Source organism: Oryx dammah, unplaced genomic scaffold (genome assembly GCF_014754425.2).
Source record: "Oryx dammah isolate SB20612 unplaced genomic scaffold, SCBI_Odam_1.1 HiC_scaffold_29, whole genome shotgun sequence".
Classification (NCBI taxonomy): Eukaryota; Metazoa; Chordata; class Mammalia; order Artiodactyla; family Bovidae; genus Oryx; species Oryx dammah.
In genome coordinates, this window is record NW_024070213.1 from 108355459 (window position 1) to 108375807 (window position 20349).

A 20349-nucleotide genomic window follows, 5' to 3' on the forward strand; every position below is an offset into this window, starting at 1 on the left:
GGGCTTCTAAACCCTTTCGAGAAGGTGCAGAGCAGAGGGCACCTGTGGCCTATGTGAACAGAACAAGTCCCGTGCTGGGGCTTTATTAGCTTTCTGTGTAAACCAAAAAATATCAACCTCTTTCTCTCCTCTATTTTCTTAACTACAACATTCTTTCTTTATCTCACTCTAAATCTCTCTAGCCGACGCTGTCTCTCCTGAGGGTACCCCTAGATCCTGCTGGGACTAGACCACAACACTAATTTATGTTTTTTTCATATTGTTAAGCCATCTCAAAACTTTAGGATTCAAATGCTCTTCCTTATGGTGCCTGCTTATTCTTTATGTTGATAATTCTCATGTAGGGCTTTATCACTATTCATTAAACTGTAAACTCATTTTCAGGTTTTTTTTCCTTCAGGAGTCCTATGTACCTTGGTTCAGACATGTTTCCATACAGAATTGTAGGTTTTCAGTAGTTTATATCAATTACATTTGGAGGATTCAGGCACTGTGAATAATATACAATTCAAGTCCCATACTGATATATGCCCAAGCATGGTCTTTTGATATGTCACAAGAGAGGTACTTTCCCCTTCTATTTCATCTAGATTCCTATGCAGACAAGCTCTTGTCACTTCCTTGGATTACTGGGTGCAATTTTGTTACTGCTTCATCAAGGAGGAAGGAGCTCCTTGCTGGTCTTGAGTTTAGATGAGAATTCCAGTTCCAGATCTCTAACCTATCTTCAATTAGATAATTTTCCTTCTTATTGCCACAACGAATTCTCAAAAGTCTATTCTTTCATACTGACTAGACACACACAATCCTACTAAATTTAAAAATGGCTACTATGACTTCATCCATAGTGAAGTTCCTTTGCCAGATAGATAGAACAACAGAGCAAAAGATTTATTCTGATTTGTCTCAGAATCAAACACTTAGTCATTGGGGAATGTAACAAAGAAAAATTTGAGGATCAGAAATTATGCTATTAGTACCTTGGACTGTGGAGTATTTGACTCCATAATCACCACAATGTAGTCACCCTGACATTACTTAGCCCTAGTTAACAGAAGCAGAAGAGATTAAGAAGAGGTGGCAAGAATACACAGAAGAACTGTATAAAAAAAAGCTGTTAATGATCTGGGCAATTAGAGCCAGACATCCAGCAGTGTGAAGTCAAGTGGTCCTTAGGAAGCCTTAGGAAGGCCTTACTACAAAAAAAGCTAGTGAGAGGTGATGGAATTTCAGCTGAGCTCTTTAAAATGCCAAAAGAAGATTCTGTTGAAGTGCTGCACTCAATACGCCAGCAAATTTGGAAAACTAGACAGTGGCCACAGGAATGGAAAAGGTCAGTTTTCATTCCAATCCCAAAGAAAAGCAATGCCAAAGAATGCTCAAACTACCGTACAACTGCACTCATCTCACATGCTAGAAGGTAATACTCAAAATCCTTCAAGCTAGGCTTCACCAGTTTGTGAACTGAGCACTTCCAGATATAAAAGCTGGATTTAGGCAAAGGCAGAGGAACCAGAGATCAAATTGCCAACATCAGGTTATCATTGAAAAAGCAAGAGAATTCGAAAAAGAAAAGTCTAATTCTTTTTCATTGACTATACTAAAGCCTTTGACTGTGTGGATCACAACAAACTGTGGAAAATTCTGAAAGAGATGGGAATACCAGACCACCTTGCCTACATCTGGAGAAATCTGTATGCAGGTCAAGAAGCAATAGTTAGAACCAGACATGAACAATGGACTGGTTCAAAATTGGGAAAGGAGTATGTCAAGGCTGTATAATGTGACCCTGCTCATTTAACTTGTATGCAGAGTACATCATGCGAAATGTCTGACTAGATGAATCCCATGCTGGCATCAAGACTGCCAGGAGAAATATCAACAACCTCAGATATACAGATGATACCACCCTAATGGCTGAAAGCAAAGAGGAACTAAAGATGCTCTTGATCAAGGTGAAAGAGGAGAGTGAAAAAGCTGGCTTAAAACTCAACATTCAAGAAACTGGATCATGGCATCCAGTTCTATCATTTCATAGCAAATAGATGGGGAAACAATGGAAACAGTGACAGACTTTATTTTCTTGGACTCCAAAATCACTGCAGATGGTGGCTGCAGCCATGAAATTAAGAGATGATTGCTCCTTGGAAGAAACCTATAACAAACTTTGATAGTGTATTAAAAAGCAGAGACATCATTTGTAGACAAAGGTCCAAAGCTATGCTTTAGACAAAGCTATGGTTTTTTCAGCAGTCATGAATATGGATGTGAGAGTTGGACCATAACAAAGGCTGAGCATGGAAGAACTAATGCCTTCGAACTGTGGTGCTGGAGAAGACTCTTGAGAGTCTCTTGGACTGCAAGGAGATCAAGCCAGTCAATCCTAAAGGAAATCAGTCCTGAATATTCATTCGAAGGACTGATGTTGTAGCTCCAATATTTTGGCCACTTGATGCAAAGAACTGACTCATTGGAAAAGACCCTGATGCTGGGAAAGATTGAGGGCAGGAAGAGAAGGGGGCAACAGAGGATGAGATGGTTGGATGGCATCACTGACTCAATGAACATGAGTTTCAACAAGCTCCAGGAGATGGTGAGGGACTGGGAAACCTGGCGTGCTGCAGTCCATGGGGTCAGAAAGAGTTGGACACGAGTTATCGACTGAACAGCAACAATGCAGATTAGTTTTCTCAGGCAATATAGATCTAAATTTATACATGGCATTTAAGAATTGTAAAGCTTTAAAAGAGTTAAAATAAGTGGATCAGACGGATTTTAACACATGAACGACAACAGTAAGCAGTGAGATTAAAGAGAGTAGGATCATTGGAAAAAATTTGAAGGAAGAAAATGTAGATTAGAGCTATTGGATGCCAACTATTTTCGTGGGTCTGAATATGTATGTGTTTGTTTACTGTTAATAGTCTGCCTCTCCACTAACATGAAACCTCTATGAGAACAGGAGCCTGGACATAGTGCTTGGAAAACTGACTGGCACAGGAGGCAATGTTGATTCAATAAGCATGTGACCCAGGCTTTACGATGGACAAGATTTACTGTGCCAAGGACTAGTAGAGAACAAAGATGTATTGGTTGAAAACCTACGAAACATCCAACAAGCTTATATGTGATGATAACTGGTGATATAGGACTGGTCAAGCAATTTCAAGTGTCACTTCAAAGGCAGGGAGGAACAGAAGCATTTGGGGAACTCACACAAGGCTGAGTGGCAATACCATTGTGGTCTTATTAAGCCAGAGGTTTCATAGTGGTTTTTGAAAGTTGTGAAGCAGAGATAGAAATAACTCAATGTAGACATTGACCATTCCTGTTCTAAGACTTTCATTTGAATGTTGCCAATATTCCATTTTATCCTTCACTCTTGAGAATGGATTGAGAAGGAGGGATGTTTTACATTAAAAATCTCTTCAAATCTTTCTTCAATGGAAAAAGAACCATTTTTCCCCCCAGTGGAATTTCTGCTGTGAAGAGGGATTTTAGGAACCTACATGATAATTTCTGTTGTGCCTCAACCTAAATAGTAATAGAGATTCTGGAAACTTTTCCTTTAGACAATTAATTTTACTAAAAATTAGAATCAATGAAGTGTTATGGACACTTTTTTCCAGGAAAGGTATCTAACTTTTTGCTTCTTACACTGCAGAATAGCTTAGTATTGAGACTTGATCAAATCAAGAGATGCTAACGATTACAGGCCTTTATTTTGTAATTATCAATTTTTATTTGAAGGAATAATTTTAGTCATGAGGATATAGTTCTGTTTTCTTTCCACCTCTACCACTCGTTCTTTAGGGTAAATAAAAGTAAAGGGGACTCAGAGCTGCTAAGCCTTCCTTGACCTCCAAAGAAGAGAGAGAAATAGGACAGATATGCCCTTACTGGGGCCCCATTCCTTGGGTTATCTAGACTCCCCTTCATCATCCCAGGTACAGATGCTCTCTGTTTCCTCAAACTATCCAAATTTAATGAATAGAAAAGTAAGAGAAATAGTAAAACAGAAAATGCTAAAGTTCAAATAGAGCAAAATATTCTTTTGGGTCTAAAGTCTGGTCTAAAACTAGCAAATTTAGCAAAGTACCTAAAACAGAGTAGATATTCAAGAAATACTTGGCAAATTAAAGAAAAACCTATAGGGATAGATACAGCAAACAGGTAATAATTTTGGTCCAACTGAACATGATACTGAAGTTTTTGAAAGTCACAGAGGATAGAATACCTTAGGCAGTGGGGTCCAATAAAACCTTGAGTGGTAGCTTGAGTCACTGAGAGCAAAAGCTGTTGGTAAAAGGCTATGAGATCACCAGTTCTCTCTTTCCATATCACTTGCTAATGTCCATTGAATTAATTCATGCTCACTGTCTCCGCTTAAACATTTCTTTTGATCTGCTTTCTAAATGGATGTGAACCCACAGTATGGATCGATCCACTTAAAAAACTGAATACGCCTGATGCCAGTGGTAAAAGAATCTGCCTATCAATGCAGAAGACACAAGAGACACATGTGCGACCAACCCCTGGGTTGGGAAGATCCTTTGGAGAGGGAGATGGCAACCTGCCCCAGTATTCTTGCCTAGAGAAAGTTCACGGACAGAGGAGCCAGGCAGGCCACAGTCTGTTGCAAAGAATTGAACACAACTGAGTGACTAAAGACACATACACAAACACACACACACACACACCTGTTTCCTTGAGTGATAAACAGACCATTATCAAGCATCTTCTCTCCTTAACAGTCAGTTTAATACTGCTTGGGTACCTGTATTTGATACCTCACTTGCTCCTCAAGTTCCATCTCTTCCTATCTTCTCTTCTACTTTTCCTCTGTTCTGAAGAATGCTACTCATGTTATAGCTCCTATCTTGGTGTTTTACAAAAATCCCCTACCCTCTCTTTCAGTTTCTCATTTACTTATAATCAAACATGTTTTTCTTAAGTGTTCATATTCAAAGTAAACAAGTATTTAAAAAATATTTTGTTTAATTGGTTTACTTTTTAGAATCACATAGTATTGTTTCCTACGATTTTCCACTTCAGAGCTGTTTCTTTTACAAATCACATAATTTGACTATAATTTTGTGGATTAAAAAAAATTGAATGTGAGCATCCAACATCATTTATAGCATCATATGTATGTGAAAATGTTTTGAGTTCTAAATATTCAACTTATGTTAAACTTTTTAAATAAAATCCAATTGAATTGAATGTCTGCCTGTGTTGTAAATGTGATTTTAAAAACCATCTGAAAACTAGGAATATTTTATTGATAAAATGATTCTTATGAATTTGGAAGACAAATTATTCCAACTATTTCAGGACTTTATAAAGTAAGTACACCTGAAACCCTAAAGATTTTTATCATTGCCCCTTTTAACCTTTGTCTCAGTAGATTCTACAATGTAGGAAACAAGAATTAATTTTATAGGTCAAATAGTCTCTACAGTTTTCCTGTTAAATCTCATGTTGCTTTTTTGCACTCATCCAGTGCCAGAGGTAAACACAGATCAGTTCAGTTCAGTTCAGTCGCTCAGTCGTGTCTGACTCTTTGCGACCCCATGAATCGCAGCACGCCAGGCCTCCCTGTCCATCACCATCTCCCGGAGTTCACTCAGACTCACATCCATCGAGTCCGTGATGCCATCCAGCCATCTCATCCTGGGTCATCCCCTTCTCCTCCTGCCCCCAATCCCTCCCAGCATCAGCGTCTTTTCCAATGAGTCAACTCTTCGCATGAGGTGTCCGAAGTACTGGAGCTTCAGCTTTAGCATCACTCCTTCCAAAGAAATCCCAGGGTTGATCTCCTTCAGAATGGACTGGTTGGATCTCCTTGCAGTCCAAGGGACTCTCAAGAGTCTTCTCCAAAACCACAGTTCAAACGCATCAATTCTTCGGTGCTCAGCCTTCTTCACAGTCCAACTCTCACATCCATACATGACCACAGGAAAAACCATAGCCTTGACTAGACGCACCTTAGTCGGCAAAGTAATGTCTCTGCTTTCGAATATACTATCTAGGTTGGTCATAACTTTTCTTCAAAGGAGTAAGCGTCTTTTAATTTCATGGCTGCAGTCACCATCTGCAGTGATTTTGGAGCTTCCCAAAATAAAGTCTGACACTGTTTCTACTGTTTCCCCATCTATTTCCCATGAAGTGATGGGACCAGATGTCATGATCTTCGTTTTCTGAATGTTGAGCTTTAAGCCAACTTTTTCACTCTCCTCTTTCACTTTCATCAAGAGGCTTTTTAGCTCCTCTTCACTTTCTGCCATAAGGGTGATGTCATCTGCATATCTGAGGTTATTGATATTTCTCCCAGCAATCTGGATTCCAGCTTGTGTTTCTTCCAGTCCAGCATTTCTCATGATGTACTCTGCATAGAAGTTAAATAAGCAGGGTGACAATATACAGCCTTGACGTACTCCTTTTCCTATTTGGAACCAGTCTGTTGTTCCATGTCCAGTTCTAACTGTTGCTTCCTGACCTGCATACAGGTTTCTCAAGAGGCAGGTTAGGTGGTCTGGTATTCCCATCTCTTTCAGAATTTTCCACAGTTTCTTGTGATCCACACAGTCAAAGGCTTTGGCATAGTCAATAAAGCAGAAATAGATGTTTTTCTGGAACTCTCTTGCTTTTTCCATGATCCAGCGGATGTTGGCAATTTGATCTCTGGTTCCTCTGCCTTTTTTAAAACCAGCTTGAACATCAGGGAGTTCATGGTTCACATATTGCTGAAGTCTGGCTTGGAGGATTTTGAGCATTACTTTACTAGCATGTAAGATGAGTACAATTGTGCAGTAGTTTGAGCATTCTTTGGCATTGCCTTTCTTTGGGATTGGAATGAAAACTGACCTTTTCCAGTCCTGTCGCCACTGCTGAGTTTTCCAAATTTGCTGGCATATTGAGTGCAGCACTTTCACAGCATCATCTTTCAGGATTTGAAACAGCTCAACTGGAATTCTATCACCTCCACTAGCTTTGTTCATAGTGATGCTTTCTAAGGCCCACTTGACTTCACATTCCAAGATGTCTGGCTCTAGATTAGTGATCACATCATCATGATTATCTGGGTCGTGAAGATCTTTTTTGTACAGTTCTTCCATGTATTCTTGCCACCTCTTCTTAATATCTTCTGCTTCTGTTAGGTCCAGACCATTTCTGTCCTTTATTGAGCCCATCTTTGCATGAAATGTTCCCTTGGTATCTCTAATTTTCTTGAAGAGATCTCTAGTCTTTTCCATTCTGTTGTTTTCCTCTATTTCTTTGCATTGATTGCTGAAGAAGGCTTTCTTATCTCTTCTTGCTATTCTTAGGAACTCTGCATTCAGATGCTTATATCTTTCCTTTTCTCCTTTGCTTTTCGCCTCTCTTCTCTTCACAGCTATTTGTAAGGCCTCCCCAGACAGCCATTTTGCTTTTTTGCATTTCTTTTCCATGGGGATGGTCTTTCCTTTTTTCATGGTTCAGAAGACAGTCCTTTGTCCCTTCTAACTTCAGTGTATACTTCAGAATTTGGCATTTTAAGTTGGCAAATTGTGTCTGACATTAGGAAATTCCCTCACTAAAATCAGATAACAGAAAAAATATTCACTTATGAATAAATGTTGGTATCCTGAGCCAAAAGGTTTTACTTAGTTGTACCAATAGATTATCTTTTGAAAGTTTGACACCCACAGGAATTAACTCAGTGAAAAGTGTAACAAAAGTACAGACTGGAATTCTTAAAGAAATGTTGCTTGTTAGACATATCTGATATTGAAAGAATGACTTGATAATTGAAAATTTCATAAAACTAGATTCAAGTGTGAAAATAATAATTGTACAAATATGAATTTAATACACTTTACTATCACAGAGATCATTTACTATTTGGTGACAAATGTTTATCTCCTTAACATCTTTAATATTTAATTTTTAATTTCAAAATATTTAAGACTCAAATGAAAGGAAAAACAGTCTAATGTAGGAAAAATAAAAATCCTACTTTGTTTTCAATATACTCATGTCAATTACATGACTATAGCTTTACAACGTTTTCCTCTTGTCTGTCTCCTTGCTGCCATATTGAAGAGTATTGAAGTGCTCTGAGATGATCTGATATACATATTTAAAATGCTGATTCTAGAGCCCATTACCAAAGATTCATATCGAATGTAGGAATAGATATTTTCTTAGGTTTGCTTCAGGCTATATTTTGAGATGTTTCTCAAAATATTTGCAGAGTAGAAGATGAAACTGTTTCTAAAAGGCATCAAAGTAGAAGGGAACAAAATGGAAATATTTTAAGAACTGTATGGTGAGAACCACACTGTCAGAACAGCAGCAGTGTCTTTCATTATATAATGATTGAGATAACCATTATATATTCACAGTGACAATTATTACCTAGGAAACTACTTTTGAGTCCTGGTAATATGCAGTTTCAGAGTCACTTCATTTGTTTTAATAATCTATGTAGGGAAATTGTAAAAATTAGAAAAAAATGTTTCAGCAGTTACAGTGATCCTATAAAATCATACTGCATTAGAGATAGGAGAAACTTCTAGTATTATAATGGTTAATTCCCCAAAGGTGAAGAACTGTTTTATAACACAAGCCTACTGGACAGATTTATTTAATAAGGTGATGAATTTGTAGGAGTATATCATTGTTTTATTTGTGTATGATTTTAGTATTGGAGACCTACTGTAGCCAGCTTCCTCAGGAAGAAAAAACTAAGATGCAAATAGAAGAATAAAGCCCAAGATACAGCTTCATACTGTAATATTATTTCCCCTGTGTACAATGAGAATCATGTGAAAGGTGATTCTTTAGAAATCCCAAACTTCAGTAACATGGTATTCCCAGTAATAATAAGTGAGATAATTTAATCACTTCCAATTTACTTCAGAGAATCTTGTTTATGACTAGTGAAAGGGTGTTAGACACGACAGACCAAAGAAACAATTTGATTGGTTAATGAAGAGTCTAAGAATGATAATTGAATTTGATGAAATTCATTAGTTAGGACATTCAAGCAGATACGTTACAACTGCAATTATGAACTCTAACATGTAATAGTCACAATATGATATATGTTCTTCATTGTTGAATTTGGCTTACAGGAAAGAGTAAGACATAGAGTGGCACAAAGAAACATCAGCCTGAGACAAATTCTGCCTCCATCCCCTCCCCTTACCCAATACTGTTGCTAAAATCCCATCTGAATAGCAGGGCACAGAAGCACAGAGGCAGATGCTATGGCATATTCTTTCAGAATGCAAGGCTGCTCAAGATCATCTACAGATAATGAACCATGACAACTTTGGATCTGAGAAAGTACAGAATGAGAATGGGAGAAGGCAACAATGTCATAGAGGTGGCCAGGGCTCCATCAACTAAACTAGCACATCAAGGACATTAATACCCAGTAGTAATTTCAAAAGATATGAACAATACTATTTCCTTTACTGCAAAAAAGATTCATTTGAAATAAGAGATGCAGTCCTATAATTTTCCATACAAATGCATTTTCTTCCACATATCACAAGATAATCAACAAAAGATATCAAAGTTTCTTTTTCCATGTACCTTAGACAGCTGCAGTGCAGTATCCAGGAATGACAGGTGACTGGTCTTCCAATATGAAGGCAGGTATTTGTCAAGCTCTTGCTAGTTCTCGTTTTCTTGGTTTTCCTTGAGAGAAAGAATGAAAACATTCATAAAAATGCTGGCCTGCAACTCTGTACTCGCCTTCGCTACTGTGTATATAGACTTTCGCAGAGGCAACCCATTCATTATAAACATCCAGCTCTAGCTTCCTTAATTCCCGGTTGCCTTAGGTGCTCCAGGCTAAGAACCAAGAAGTATGAATCATGCAGACATAAAGAAAAATCTAGAAGAAATGTTTCAAGAAAACAACTTTTTCCATTATTCTAGAAGGTGAGTCAAAAAGAATCTTGCTGCGATTTATGTCAAGGAAGGTTCCTACTTCTATGGCAGGGAGAGAGATGCAGATGTAGAGAGTACTGTTTCTGACACAATTGTTTATTATCATGTTAACAGGATTTCAAACTTAAAAACACTAGAGCCTTGTGGACACGGGGGGAAAGAAGAGGGTGAGACTAATGGAGAGAATAGCACTAACATATATATACACACTACCACACGTAAAACACAGAGCTAGTGAGAAGCTGCTGTATAGCATGGGCGGCTTACTTGGCGTTCTCTGATAACCCAGAGAGGTGGGTTGGGGGGTGGGAGGGGGGATCAAGAGCGAAGGGATATATGTATACATATAGCTGACTCACGTGTTGTACAGCAGAAACTAACACAATCTTGTAAAGCAATTATACTCCAATTAAAAAAAAAAGAAAGGAAAGCAACCTTCCCCCTATTTCTTTCAACATAGCCTGTTCCATAGCATTGCTCCGTAGAGGAGAAATAGCATGTGCTGCCACAGAAGGCACCCAGAGGAATTACCTCCTGCGGGGAATTATCTCTAAGCAATTCACACTTTGTTTTGCTAACAGGACTCCTTGTTAGGATACTGGAGTGCTATTCTTCTCTGGCAGTGTTCCCCCACCTTTTAGAATTATCGAAAAGCTAACTGAGTCTATTTTGATTTGTGAATCTCTTTGTAAGCAACAGCAGCTGCAACCATGCTAATAAAAAGGAAAGGCATGGCTATTTACCTTAGGAAGGACACTGAAATACTGCACGTACAAAAGCATTTGAGTTGTGGAGGAGGTCTATCAAATATTTTCATAGTTCCCTTCTTTCCCTGCTTCTTTTATCCTTTTCTCCTCCCTCCTTTCTTTTCAATCCCTCTTCCCCCCTATTCTTTCTTTGTCCTTTTATTCTGTTTAATACACTTTTTATTGCATTTATATATTCTCAGAAACAGAACAACCTATCTTATATTTGAGATTTTCAAATAATGATTTTAGAATATGAAATCTCAAAAGTAAAGTAGCAGAACTCATTCACACATGTGGACACACACAGGGAGGCTTTAAGTTATCAGCTGCATCTTGTAGCTCCGATTAAGAATGGAGGTTCTGCTGATTCCAGCGGCTCTGATACTTATCAGACCATTCTGCTCTCTTTACGGTTAGAGTTTCAGTTCTCTGGAGAAAGTTAACATGGAAATACCCTGTTATTTGAGGATTCACATTTCCTACTACAAGTTAAATGAATACACAATCCCCTACAGCTTTCCTTATATTCTGAATAGCATTTTATAGTTCCCTTGCCATTATTAAGGAGTCCTCTTTGCCAACTGATGGACCAGAATCGGTCTGTCTTATATCCATGTTGGAAAATCTTTTGGGGGTTTCCTGGGTTTGTGAAAACCTTAGTTGTTGGTTTCAAGGAAAAGAAGATGCAAAAGAGAACGTAACTCCTTGAGTGGCTTCTGGGCTCCATTTTGCCTGGCTGAGACAGACAAGGGAAGGTTGACTTCAGCTCATGCTGTTCCCATTATATTTAACAAATATTAATTGAAAGTCTACTGTGGACAATTTGTTTTTGTTGGCCAGGTAGGTCTCATGATAAAAAAAAATGGGACAAGATACTTTCTTGCCTCTGAAAGAACTGGAAAGACAGATGAGAATATAAACTATTATGACAAATAGGCTAAGTGCCACAATGGAGATTTAGGATATGGTAGGCATTGATAAATGATTCTTCAGTCCTCAAGGATAATTCTAAGATCTCATTTGGAAAAAAGTAGAAAACAGTAGTGTGTGTTTATGCACATTGATGAGGGTGCCCGTCACTCATGTGAGGTGAGAAGATGGAAAAATAAAGTCCAGATCTATATTGCTCTCTGCAATGATTTATTAGTTTATCCAATTGTAGCTTTTTACAATTGCATCTTCTTTCCAACAATGATTCCAAGCATAAAATGGCTTTTCTTACCAGAAAGCATTAAAAATCTCTCTCCCATGGCTACAAGTCCCAGAAAGTATCTGATTTCTCAGAGCACAGTCCCCGGAGTCACTTTCTAAATGTTGGTGAGAATACATGAGTTAGTAATATATACCCAATTTGGAAGCCAAATAGCAAAGATTAAAAAACATCTGTCTTTGGGACTATGAGCCTATAAGCAAGCAGTAGACTTCCAACAGAGTCTGAGGCAGGAACAGTGTGTAACATAGATTTAAAAACAAAAGATTCAACTAGAATCATTTAGCTCAGTCACATAGTTTAACAGGATATTACCAACTCCCATTAGAACCTACTTTACAATGTGTTACATAAAACCATGTGTTGTAAACCTAAGACAATTTTGATGAAAATTCTTTCTCTTAGAAGCAATTTTCTAAACGCTTATTCATGTCAGGCAGGGTGCAAGAGAGTGAGTGCTCATTGGCAAGCAGACAAACAGCTTCCTCTAGTGTCCGCCACACCTCAGCCCACAGAGCTTGCAGGCTAATGAAAGAGAGAGAGGATAAAAACATACACAGAGTATGTATGATACACACTTTAAATGTAATACATTTCAAAAAAGTAAAGATGCTGGGAGAATGAGAGCAGGGGGGATTCACCCAGAATTGGCGTCCTTGCAGAAATCACGTTTAGGAATTAGCTGGATTTGCAGGTAGGGTGGGGTCAAGGGGTAGATTCAAGGTAGAACAATACAAGCTCAAGTTGTGACGGAGAAAGGAGCTTCATGTGTTTGAGGAACAAGGACAACAGAAAAGGTCAGTGCAGTTGTAATGTATGAGTATGGAGAGGCATGGAGGGTGTCAAGCCCAGCGGCGGGCATGGGGCAGCCTCTGCTCACGATGTGAGGAACCATGGAAGCCACTGAGGCATCAAACCCCTTTAGCTACTCTTTGGATAACAGACTGAGTTGGGGGTATTTATTACTATTAAAATTTTTTTCTTTTACCTATTCTTAGGAGTAAAATTTATTGTATTGATTTAAAAATTAATTTTCTGACTTGCTGATGTTTAATAGGTCTAGGTAGATTTGTACTCTTAACTTCTGATTAATGTATTTTTCTTCCTAGTACTTATCATTCCATACATGTTTGTCTGTTTCTTCCTCTCACCACCACCATCTCTTCAAAAATCTGTAAGAATTAGTTTTTTTTTTTTCAGTTTGGTTCACTGTTTCCTAGAATATCATTTCGCTACTGCTCTATATAGCAGTAGCTCAACAAATACATGTTGAATCTACCAATGAATTGATAATTTAGAAAACTGTCTCCAAGTGCTAGCAATCATTTACCATTATTTTTATCCTGAAGTTACTTTCTTGTGAAGTCAACTTTGCATGGTAAAGTGGAATCTAGTAGACTAATAACATTGCTCCTGGTGATTCATCATCAAAAACAGTATTTATAAACATAAAGACAGCTCATACAATTCAGTAACAAAACAAATAATCCAATTGAAAACTGGGCAGAATACCCAAGAAAACATAAAGATGCACCAACAGACACATGAAAAGATACTCAACTTTGCTAAGTATCAGAGAAATGCAAATCAAAACTACAATGAGGTATCATCTGAAGCCAGTCAGCAAGGCCATTATCAAAAAGTCAACAAATAACAAATGCTGGAGAGGATTTGTAGAAAAGGGGCTCCTCCGACATTGTCGGTAGGAACTTAAACTGGCGCAGCCAATACAAAAAGCAATATGGAGGTTCCTTAAAAAAGCTAGAGTTGCCATGTGATGTGGCAATATACTGGGCATTTATCTGGAGAAAGCGCTAATGTGAAAAGGTTCCGGCACACCAGCGTTCATGGCAACACTACTTATAATGGCCAGGACAACAGGAAGCAACCTACAGGTCCATCAGCAAATGAATGGATAAAGATGTGGTAAATAGCTATACAATGGAATACCATACAGTTGTAAAAAGTAAGGAACTTATGCCATTTGCAGAAACATGGACACCTAGAGATTACTATACTAAGTGAAGACAAAATGAAGAAGACAAAAAGAGGAAGACAAATATCATAAGATATCGCTTATATATGAACCATAAAATATGATATGAATGAACTTATTTAAAAACTAAAAGTAGACTCAGACACAGAAAATGAATTTACAGTTACCAAAGAGGGTGGGGAAGGGATAAATTAAGAGTTTTGGATTAGCAGGTACAAAGTACTATATAGAAAACAGATTATAACAAGGTCCTACTGTATAGCACAGGGAACTATATTCATTATTCTGTAATAAACCATAATGGGAAAGAATATGAAAAAATATATTAATATATGTGTATACATATATATATATATGTCTACACTGTACATATTCAATATACAAATTGAATCACCTTGCTATACACCAGAAACTAACACAACATGGTAAGTCAACTATATTTCAATTTAAAGAAGAGTATTTATAATTGTAGCTTATGGAAAACACAAGTAAACCAATTTGGGAAAATAAACGAATAAAAAAGATAAGGATGAGTAAGTTAACTTGAAAGCAAAATACATTTCGTCTTAATGTGCTTCTTTTAGACATTCAGTTCAATCATTTTAAGATTAGACACAATTATTTTTCAGCAAATTATCTTGATATTTTCACAAAATTCTAAATCCTTTCAGTTATTATCGGTTTAGAGATAAAGATAAAAGACTCTCTGGGGCTATTTATTTGATGGGAACTTATTTGGACTTCCCTCAGAGCTCAGTTGGAAAAGAATCCACCTGCAATGCAGGAGACCCTGGTTCGATTCCCAGGTCGGGAAGATCCACTGGAGAAGGGATAAGTATACCCACTTCAGTATTCTTGAGCTTCCCTTGTGGTTCAGCCACTAAAGAATCCGCCTGTAATGCGGGAGACCTGGGTTCGATTCCTGCATTAAGAAGATAAAAAGGAAATGCTACCCACTCCAGTATTCTGGCCTGGGGAATTCCATGAACTATATAGTCCATGGGGTCACAAAGAGTGGGACATGACTGATGAATTTCACTTTCACTTTAGAGGAATTTAACAAATATATCTACTTTAAATTTCATGATAATAAAAGGTCATATTTTTATGATACAGATGAACTCATAAAAGCTTACAGATAAAAAATCTAATATATTACAAATTTTAATAGACATCTCCCACAGAGTGAGATGTTTAATTTATCAATTACTGTCTTCTGTGGAACACATGTACTATAAATTTCACCGGGTTAGATACAAACTGTTTTAATATACTAAATAGCTTAAAATCTAAAGGAATGTGCTTAAGCTAAAGTTTTTCAAGAAAAACCAAAAGGTTGTTTGGTTACGAGCCCCTTAATTTTTACTTATGTATGCTGATTTTTTTATAGTGTAATTTAAAAAGGTTAATTTGAGTACTGCTTTAATATGGAAAATTAATGTTACAGTAGTCAGTGAAAGTTAAATGGCTCAGTGAATCTACGTAAAGAAAATATAAATGACTAGTTTATGATGCATTACCTCAGATTTTTTTACTTTGTATATAAATAGATCATAGACAATATACCGCAGAATTACCCAAGACACAAAAAATGTAAAGAATGATTACATTTGACTGTCCTTACTCCAAGATGCCCTGCAAGATAATTGCATGGAAAAATCTTGTTTGTGATGTACAAAGGCAAAACATAGGGGAGAAGGGAGAAGGGAGAGGTAGGCTCTCAACTGCACCAAATTTTTTCCTTGTTAAAGAAATAACAAGACAAAATTATATAAGAAACATAGAATGCAAAAGGACTTAAGGAATTATCTAGCCCTTGATTTCATTACCTGTTGGACTGCAAACCCCTAAAATATTACATAAAATTACAGGTATTCTCTAAAGGAGTCAGTGATAAAATGTTGATAAAATGTTTAGAAACAGAGATTCACCTGCCCAAGTACTCATGGCCTATTGGTAGCTTAGTAGAAGCTGTAACTTGTGTCTTTTGATTCTCAGTCCAGTGAATAGAAGTGCCTTTTTCATTATCGACATATTTCCTTGCTATAAAACATAGTCCAAGTCAAACCAGCTTAGCAATTTACTTCTAAGTATAGAATGTTAACAATAGCATAAAATACTTAGAAAAGCAAGTTTTTTTATTTATTATTAGAATTAAAATTTATTTGGATTTTTTAAAAGCGAAAAAAAAAAAAAAGCCAAGGGAGAATTTCTTTACCATGTTAATCAATATAGAATAAAAGCTAAAAAGAACTTTATATAATATTTCTGTGTAAATTGATCAGAATAATGGAATTTGAAAGTGCTGGCCCTCTTGTTTGATTTAATCCACAAAACAATGCATCTGCTTTCATCTTTTTCTTTTGAAAATTTCAACACAGACTACACCATGAATTTTAACAATCTGTTTTTGTTCAGTTGATTTGTCTTCAGTTTCTCTACTCCTTTGTTAGTGAGGACAAATAAAATATATATCTTTTTTTCTTCTGCAAATGAATATGTTTCATTTTTTCTTTTGTAAATGTATTTTCAAGTTTGATTTTAAATTATTCAAAAGAGATTTGGACCTCTTCATAAGATAAATTTAGTTAGGAAAAGAATCTAGTCTAGAGATCTGCTAAAACTTCCATAGTCCACATAATTTATACTTTTATGCCATGAACTACTGTTGACCATGGTTAGTGGTATACTAATTACTAGACAACACACTAACAACACCAGCAACACTTGACCACTGTGGGAATTTAGGTGAACTCTGAACTGAAGTGCCATTTTGTAAAAGCTACTGGGAGAACAGATTTATATATAGAGAATATATATATATATATATATATATATATGTATTATATGAGACTCAGTTCAGTTCAGTTGCTTCAGTTCAGTCACATGTTCGACTCTTTGTGACCCCATGAATCGCAGCACGCCAGGCCTCCCTGTCCATCACCAACTCCTGGAGTTCACTCAGACTCACGTCCATCAAGTTGGTGATGCCATCCAGCCATCTCATCCTCTGTTGTCCCCTTCTCCTCCTGCCCCCAATCCCTCCCAGTATCAGAGTCTTTTCCAATGGGTCAACTCTTTGCATGAGGTGGCCAAAGTACTGGAGTTTCAGCTTCAGCATCAGTCCTTCCAATGAACACTTAGGACTGATCTCCTTTAGGATGGACTGGTTACATCTCCTTGCAGTCCAAGGGACTCTCAAGAGTCTTCTCCAACACCGGCCTTCTTCACGGTCCAACTCTCACATCCATACATGACTATGGAAAAACCATAGCCTTGACTAGATGGACCTTAGTCAGCAAAGTAATGTCTGCTTTTGAATATGCTATCTAGGTTGGTCATAACTTTCCTTCCAAAGAGTAAGTGTCTTTTAATTTCATGGCTGCAGTCACCATCTGCAGTGATTTTGGAGCCCCCCCAAAATAATGTCTGACACTGTTTCCACTGTTTCCCTGTCTATTTCCCATGCAGTGATGGGACCGGATGCCATGATCTTCGTTTTCTGAATGTTGAGCTTTAAGCCAACTTTTTCACTCTCCTCTTTCACCATCTTCAAGAGACTCTTCAGTTCCTCTTCACTTTCTGCCAATAAGGGTGGTGCCATCTGCATATCTGAGGTTATTGATATTTCTCCTGGCAATCTTGATTCCAGCTTGTGCTTCTTTCAGCCCACTAAAGACATGTAATTTATTTTATGGCATTGATTCAGTCACAGCCTCAATTTATTACAATAACTTTAAGCATATTACAATCATTCTTAGGTTGAATAAGCCAAGAAATTAACATTTTATTCTGCACAAGCTCAAGTTCTAGCAGACTTTCTTCCATGTATGAGTAGAGCAGGGAAAGAGAATGAGAAAGAGAAAGAGAAAATTCATAGTCGAGGTTACAAATCCACAGACACAAAATGTTAGAATCAGCACAACACCAGTATGTTTTTAGATGTTCTTTAGTTGCCTGTTTCAAAAGGGTACTCTTTCAATAAAATATTCAAAGAAGCATAATAAAAATGTGTGCTATTAAACACGCTTGAACTTTTAAATAGTTTGAAATAATATTTATATTGTTACAATTATTTATAACTATTTTATTTATCCCACTTCTGACAGGCACGTTTTTGGGCTTCCCTGAATCCACCTGCAATGCAGGAGACCTCAGTTCAATTCCTGGGATGGGAAGATCCCCTGGAGAAAGCAATAGGCTACCTACTCCAGTATTCTTGTGCTTCCCTTGTGGTTCAGCTGGTAAAGAATCTGCCTGCAATGTGGGAGACCAGGGTTCGATCCCCAGGTTGGGAAGATCCCCTGGAGAAGGGAAAGGCTACCCACTCCAGTATTCTGGCCTGGAGAATTCCATGGACTGTATAGTCCATGTGGGTCCCAAAGAGTCCGACACGACTGAGGGACTTACACTTTCACTATATTACTATAAATCCAATTTAAGGAAAAATGATAACATTGAAAAAAAAAACAAATCCTGTATGAAAAAAGGTTTTTTTGAGTTATATTTACAGTAAAGGACTGAATTGAACTTTCACAGTCTTATTTTTTGGTTGAGATTGGGTTCTAATTTTAGAACTTTCTAGTTATAATTCTCAATTCTTTTGTCTAAAAGAAAAACATGTATAATAAATAATAGTTCTCCAGTATTGCTATTGTGAGGACTGGATAAATTAATTCACTTGAAATGTTAGCACTTAATAAGTCTTCTTGGGTTGACTAGTGTTAATGTTACCATTACTGCCATTACTACCCTTTTTAACAAGAAGTTAACACAATTTCAAATTTAAAAACACTACAGCCTAAAGGTTCCCATTCTTGAATGCTGAAAGAACATATAATTATGGTATATTGGAATGTATGTCACTGTATTGATTGCTAATCATAGTTTTTTTATGCACATAATGTATTTCCTTATCTGGCCTCTAAGTCTCTTCAGGGCAAGAACTATCTTATTAATTCATTTTTCTTTTTCTCTCTTTTCTTTCTCTCTCTTCTTTCTTCTCTCTTTTATATCACTATATTTGTAGAGCACCTATTTTGTGCTAGACCCTTCTGTAAGTCTGAATTTACAGGAGCAAGTAAGGCAGATCAACTCTGTCTCCATGTTGCCTAGGTTCTTGAAAAATTCAATTAATACTCTGTTACTACTGTATTTGCTATATTCTATATCAGTGCAAATATTAGAGCTCCAAGTAAAAAATTTTAAGACATGAACAAATATATACATAGTAAACATTTTAGAAAATATATTTAAAATTTAAGAAATTATAAAAGATGCAAAAAAAAGGCAACAAAAATCATGAAAAATTAACTACAATAATGAAGATCCTGTATTATTATCAAGTAAACATGTTCAAACTTTTTCATGTAAATAACTAAATGAACCAGGTTATAGCTGAGTCACAATAGAAACTTTTATAATTTACAAAAGAGGCTTTCTACTTTGATGAGAAGAGTCTATAAATAAACAAATGAAGTAAACTGTAAAAAACTATGGTGTAATTTATAGAATAAGTTTATTTTGAGCAAAGTGCTCAGTCCCAGATTTTTGGATAACACTGTCACTGTCAGAAGAATCCATATATGAGAAAACCCAGACTTAAGAAAGTACAATGCAATAGGATAAGAAAGCCTCTACTGAAATAGCTTGTTCATGTAATAGGAATCACAAAGTTTTGAACCTAAACTTCATAAATTATCTATAATTTTTTAAAATGACATGTTTCTATGATTATTTAGGCAATAAAAAATAAGTAGACAAAAATAGTATCAACTTTGAACAGTTAAATAAACTTTTGCTGCTGCTGCCGCTTAGTCACTTGTGTCCATCTCTGCGACCCCATGGACTGCACCCCACCAGGCTCCTCTGTTCATGAGATTTCCCAGGCAAGAATACTGGAGTAGGTTGACATTTCCTTCTCCAGGGGATCCTTCCAACCCAGGAACGGAGCCCACGTCTCTTGGTTGGCAGGTGGATTCTTTACCACCGAAAAGCCCAGAATTTACCAGTTTCTTAAATCAGATATAAAATAAAATAATTTACAAAATTTTATAAATTTTAAACCAAGTCTAATTAATGACTGAACCATTATTTGTAGTAAACAGATGAAATTTCAGGGTTATAACCAAAAAATTCAAGCTACTTTAATTATTTTCTTATTTTTTAAAATATGCACATACAAATCAGTGAAATGTGTTTACTTTGGAAACTCTTAGAACTTTAAGCACTGCAAATTAAGACAATGTACAAAATTATCTAAACATACTATAATAGAATACATCTATCTCAATATAAAGCACTTTACTCAAGATAGTGTCTTGGACAAAGAGAGAAACAATCAGTCTCTCTTTGTAGAAATCCTGGATAATATAGTTATCTAGTGATGTCATTGGTCTGCAAACCTTGGGTTTCTAGTGTATTGTTGAAGGCTGGTGGTAGTATATCAC

The 20349-nt window shown here is 36.7% G+C and overlaps 1 long non-coding RNA gene across 2 annotated transcripts in view; it reads right to left on the bottom strand.

Annotated features, from left to right (window-relative positions):
• The window catches only part of LOC120858450, a 215599-nt gene that overhangs the window by 76502 nt on the left and 118748 nt on the right, over positions 1 to 20349 (bottom strand). The window contains exon 2 of one of the 2 annotated variants that reach the window (XR_005719870.1): positions 9586 to 9690. This is a non-coding gene — a long non-coding RNA (uncharacterized LOC120858450). Of the gene's footprint in view, positions 1 to 9584; positions 9691 to 20349 lie in introns of those variants that run through there. The other variant, XR_005719869.1, reaches the window with a different exon arrangement.